This window comes from Zootoca vivipara, chromosome 6 (genome assembly GCF_963506605.1).
Source record: "Zootoca vivipara chromosome 6, rZooViv1.1, whole genome shotgun sequence".
Lineage (NCBI taxonomy): Eukaryota > Metazoa > Chordata > Lepidosauria > Squamata > Lacertidae > Zootoca > Zootoca vivipara.
In genome coordinates this window covers 20,043,174-20,049,613 of record NC_083281.1, presented here as the reverse complement: position 1 = coordinate 20,049,613, position 6,440 = coordinate 20,043,174, and positions in this window count along the sequence as shown.

The following is a 6,440-nucleotide window of genomic DNA, read 5'->3' as shown; positions in this document are numbered from 1 at the left end:
GGATATTGAGTTTTGATTATGTTGCATCAATAGCAAGCTCTCCACAGAATCTTCATTTCTATTGTCTGAACAAATATCCTGCTCTGACCACAAGGTGCCTGAAATTTGGCCTCGTACCGCAGTAACAGAATTCATTAAGAGGTACAGACAAAAAGATGTCTTTAGCATTGCTTTCGAAAATGCCCCTTTGACGTTTAATTAAGCAATGTGTTCTCCATTCAAAAAAGCTGGCTTGCAGTGGGACACAGCTAGATTCCCTTTCCTCTTCCAAAACACCCAATATGATGATGATGATGATGATGATGTTGCTGCTGCTGCTGCTGCTGCTGTTTTGTGGCATAACACATTCTAAGTCTGCAGTCCTATGCCCACTTACCTGGGACTCAGTAAGTTCTATTGAACTCAGACTTGCTTCTTGGCAAGCAGACATAGGAGGAGCAGGCTGCGTGGCCCAATTTGCTCACGTTTAATTCATTTATGTTTTCCATCAAGTTTACATCCTGTCTCAACCAGGATGGCTAATTCACAAGGGAGCAACTTTAATACTTGATATGAGCAGGGAGACAGGCTGCTCAGGATTTTCTGGCCGCATGAGGGATCCTCAAAGTCTGCCCCCCCCTTCTGACTACAGCTCTTTCCTGGCCTGTGAGCCTCATTCAGGCTGTCTGTGAAGAACCCTTACAATCTGAGTTCCATGGAATTCAAACTGCAATACAGCAGAATGCAATAAAAGAAGCACTAAAAATGAAATTAAAAACCACAAAGCATTTGATTGATAGTGGAATGGGCTCCCTGGGAAGGTGCTGGAGGTTTTTCAGCAGAGGTTGGGTGACCATCTGCCAGGGATGCTTTAGTTGTGAGTCTGGCCTGACCCATGTTGTTTCAAGGGCTGTGGCAGAATAATAATAATAATATTAATGTGGTGTTTTGGACACTCGAGATGCAATAAATAAATGCTGGGTATGTTAGTGCTGTTCTCTCTGCAGTTAATCGTTCTCACCCTTGCACAGGGAAAAGGAATTTGGCATGGTTGCAGAAGCCTTTCAGGCAGAGGAAAATCTGAAGAGACCCCCCCCCAAAAAAACAGTCCAATGAGGACTGTGTGCCCCCTCGGGGGCACAAGAATGCTGGAAGACAGTTTTGGGTTCGCGTTTTTGGAAAAGGGGGGGGAGAAGACAACTAGATGGGAAATGGAACAGAATGAAGTGTCGTGAGCTAAGGCACAGCCAACAGAAGCATCCCCGCGCTGCAACATTTTGTTGCCGTGAATGCTCCCTGCCCAGAAACTCTATAGCTTCACACGTCTATACTGATAGCCTTGATAATCAAATAAAAAAGACTAAGGTTTCTTTTTAAAATAATAATAATAATTGTACTGTTTGTTTGTTTGTTTGTTTGTTGTGTTCAAGCAAAAGCCTAAAGATAAGGGGCTTGTGTTTCACCTGATAGCATGGGTATATATAAGATAGAGGAATTGTATTTTCCCCAAAGCCTAAACACACTTACCTGGAGGGCACCCACTTTGAACTCAATAGTTGTTTTATATGTTTGCACTGCTAAACTCTTTAGCATAGATTAATATTTACATGTATAGGATTGCCCTGTTAAACTCTTTTAGAAAGAGCGTTGAAACACTAGCTGAGGATTTGCCAATCTATGATAAATTAAATGCTGAATTCTTTTTTGTTATCTATTTCCCCCTTTTATTTATTTCCTTTTATTTCAGCAATAACAGCTTAAAATGAATTTAGCTTTTAAAAAAACAAAACAAAAAACCAAGGTGTTAAGAAATGGGCTTTCCCCCCCTTAAAGGTAAATTTTAACCGATTTGTTTTTTATTAGGAAAGCAACAGCAAAAAAAGAAAAGAAAAAGAAAGGTCCAATATCTGTGTACAAATGTTTGAAATCCAGAAAGATATGAGCTCCTTAATGTAAGGAAACTGATAAACCTCTCTTTGGCTTAATGAAATATGCAAGTCTGAAGAGGTTTTGAGTGGGCAGATGGTGTTGTGCCCCAGATATTTTCCCATTTTAAATGTTGCCATCTCTTTGCAGTGTCTCGGATTATAGATTTATATAGCAGCAGGAAGAATGCAGTGAGAATCCTTTGAAACAAACAAACAAACAGCTTTGGTTGCTGTTGTTGTTATTTTTATACAAATCAGATCAGGACAATCCTTTAAAATAGTCTCTCTGTGTGTACCGTATACATTTACTAAAAAAATAAAAAAAAGTAAAATCAAGTTTTAAACATTTTCCTTTTTTAAAAAATCCCACAGAGCTCCTCCACATTCACTAACTGCTTATAATTATCAGAGAAACACTGGATTTTATTTATTTAGTTTTTTTTTTAAAAAAAAATCTTTAAAATAATTCCAAAAAAACTGAAAACACGATCTACATTGAGCCAATTGGGTTCTTTTTGAAGAACAATGCAAACAACCCCTCAAAATATATTGTTAGTGCTGCCATTTTTTCTAATTCTTAATTTCATAGATGAGATTATACTTGTTTTAATCTCTAGGTCTAGTTACAGGAAGGTAGCTATGTTGGTCTGATGTAGCTGAAACAAAGTACCGTAATTCCCCCCCCCCATCTAGTAGCACCTTAGAGACCAACTAAGTTTGTCATTGGTATGAGCTTTCGTGTGCCTGCACACAGATAGGTATCTGAAGAAGTATACGTGGACACGAAAGCTCATACCAATGAGAAACTTAGTTGGTCTCTAAGGTGCTACTGGAAGGATTTTTATTTTATTTTGCTTAATCTGTAGGATCTGCTTGAAATGTTGCTTTGACGGTCAATACTTTGAAAAAAGATGATTGAAACTGAATCAACCACCTTTGACTGACTTTATGTTTATACATACACTGTATACACTTTAAAACATTACTGTATTTAGAAAATTCCATAGGTTTCTACATCTATCTCTCTTAATGCAACTATTGCTATCATTCCAGCTTTACTATAAATGTGCTTCCCAGCCGTCAAATGAGACAAAATGTCAATACTGTAACAAAAGCTACATATACCTTACGCATCTCTAGATAAGATGTTGATGGTTGTTGGCGGACTCTGCAGAGTAATTTGAAACAGGTAGATTCCTTCCCCCATTTATCACATAAAATATGCCAACGTTTCCCAGGTTAAATCTTAATTACGTATTGTTTTCAGAACACGGGAAAAGGGGGAAATTAAACGTGTTCAGTATCTTTACAGCTTAGATTGCAAAACTGAAGAAAAGGCAATTATATTTATATCTAAATGGTGCAATTAAAGATGGCAACACATGTAAACATTTCATTATATTGTGTACCATCCCTTCATCAAACATAGTTAAATTAAGTTTTGCCATTGTGGCAAATCTTCCATGGGATACACACAATGGAAAACGCAGACCTATTTGTGGCATTAGCGAGATGGCCAGACTAGTTTGCCGCAGTGGGCGACCCACGATTTCTAGAGAGGACACACAAAAGAGGTAAAATTGTGACTTTCTAGGATCAGGTTTGCTGAGCTTCCAAATTGCATGGGGGTTTTTTTGACGAGGTGGCATGGAAAGAATGAAAAAATTCAGGTGGACATTGAAATTATAAATGGCCAAAAACACCTTGGCTGGATTGCAAAATAGTTGAAGTCACTCCTTGTATAGTTAGAAGACATCTCTCCCACTTAACTTCAGTTCTTACCTACATGGCCAACTAACATCCATTGACTTTCCGCAGTGGTGGCACCTGCCTTTTCTCTCTCACACACAAGCACACGCATCCAGCTTTATTTTTTGGGTGAGTTGGGGGGAATCTTTCTTACCTTCTCCCGAGAGCAGTTCCAGTGCCCAGGTGTCCAGACCGGGAGCCTCCGAGTACCTCTGCAAGGAAGCATAACAGAGATTTGTTCTGGAGATGGATCAAATGAGAAAAACCAAGGGCAGCTCCTTCTTCCCAACCCCAGGAAACCACAAAAAATAACCCCAGCTAGAAAGAGCAAAATGTGTTAAAAGGATAACCCAGAAGTGATACAGTGGGAGATCCCTATAATCTGTAATAAAAAGAGAAGCTTAACCTGAATTGAAAAGAGATTTAGAGCTGGGTAAGAGATTCTGCAGCCCAGGACTTCTCTGGGCATTTAGATCCGAAGGTTTGGGATTTTCTCCTCTTAAGCCCTGGAGAAACAGGGGGGGGGGCAGTGGTGGTGGCAACAGCAGCAGCTACAAGAGTGGTGGTGGCTGGTGAGGGAGGGTTTTCTCAAAAACAATTTGGTGCGCTGTGCCGCAAGCTCCATTCTTAGATCTGGCTCTCACATGATTGGTATTATAGGAACACTCTTGTAGATTAATAAACAAGGGAGGGATGGCTTCGTTGGGTTTTCTTTAAGGGCAGTTGAATATCCCAGGTTCCCTTTGGTGGTTGTGCGGGTTTATGGGCTGGCGTGAAGGCTAAAAATGATTTGCACTGGGAGATTTCACAAGCAGATACCTAGATAGACACACAAACGCACACAACCAACACACTTCTGGGGCATACTGCAAATCAACAGGGAGCAACCTAACAGAAAGAAGTAGAAATTCACACAGAGAGACTTTCTGCCTCCAAACTTTTCATGTTGGTGACACACTTTTTTAGACATGCATCATTTTGCTACATAGTCATTCAGTTTTACTAGCCAAGTAACCCCCTTGCAGCCCCGGGAGGAGTGTTCATGTGACACACCTACACACTGCAGCCGACACACTCATGTGTCGTGACACATACATTTGGAAAGCTTTGTTCTGTCTTCTTGCCTGAAAGCAGGAATATATGTCTGATACGTTCTGGTTCAGGCATACGGGTCAAAGAGTGGGAAGATGTCAACATCAGAAAAAGGCAGAAAGGTCTTTTCCATTGCTATTTTTCCTCCTCAAATTCATTTTATTTCTTCCCAACACACACACACACACCCTAAAAACAGACATTTGTGCTTTTTGCTCCAACAAATCTCTTAAACTATGGGTTAAATGTTCAAAAACAACACCAAGATTCTTAGACTCTTTCGTCTTCCAGCAGAACGACAGGATGCAAAATAGGGCAGCAGGCTTCTGAATGATCAACAGGGGTGTAGATAAGAATTATGGCAGCTTCTCGTGTCTATGGGTCCATTTGGCCACGTAAGATCTTCTCTGGAACGTGCTCCCCCGCCTCCACACACACCTTGCCTGCGTTATCAGGTGAATGTCAGCCTGGGTGTGTAACATGACCTTATATTTCTGATATTTACTCTGATCACTCGGAGGAGGGCTCTACGTATGTGGGAAACTTGCTTGGAATGCTGGCTTGTTCACTAGGATGATAAAAAATATATAGCTTTGCTGGGTCTCTCGTTTTGATTCCGCAGTGCCTAAGAAACTGGTGTTGAACGAAGTTTTGATTCAGGGAAGGTGGAGCATTCAGGAAAGGTAGGTTTCTACCTTTCAAATTGGCCCCCTGGGCATAAAAGACTGAGGTACAGGATAAAGTTGGCAGTATCGATCACCTGGAGCTCTGTGTCTGCTCTAGGCTAGACCAGGACTGCATCCTGCAAAGCTACCGGATTGTTTGGTTTTTTTTATTATCGGGCTGCCCTGTTTTATTAGGCTGCATGTCTCCCATATAAGCATATCTGTCACCTTCCAAGTGCACATTACATGATGAAACAGACCTTGTGGCTCAAGCCAGATATGAATCAGTTGACGTATGTATTGCATTTGAAATCCTTTTTATACATGGAATACGGAGTTTATCTCTGTCTGCATACCGTATAGGGGTGTGTGTGTGTGTGTGTGTGCGTGCGTGTGTAAATATAACTGCTTTAACTCTTTATATAGGAAACATTTTATGCAAGTTCTTCTTGCATTGGGAAGTTCTTCATAGGAAGTGATTCATCAATGAATGAAATAACAAATAAGCGCCTTGTCATGGTAGCTCTTTCTCAGAAACAATAAACTTCACACAGTATCATGATCCTATTTATTTCTACCCAGTCTTTCTCCCTGACGGGACTCAAGGCAGCTTACAGATAAAAACAAGAACTACTAAAACACCCCGGGGAGGGGGGGGGGGAATACACTAAATATATCAACTGTGTTGCATTAAGTGAAAACTCAGAAATGTGTGTGTCACATAAATACATCTACAAATAATTCCGCTTTCCCCAGCCTGAAATATTAAGCTTCTAAACAACTGAAAGCCTAATGGACAGGGGGTTGCTAAGTTGACCTCAAAAGATGCAGAAAACCAAGCAAATGGCAATGGATATTTTTTTATTGAGTCAACTTAGATTTGTGTAGAGTAGGAGCAGGCAGACTTCAAGCGAAGGGGATCTATTTTTCTTTCTCTTAGCACCCGAAGCCCAACAGCTGGAGCCGAGTGCGAAACAGAGGCTTCGGAAGAGGAATAGGCATACACTTAGAATGAAGGACCGCAACA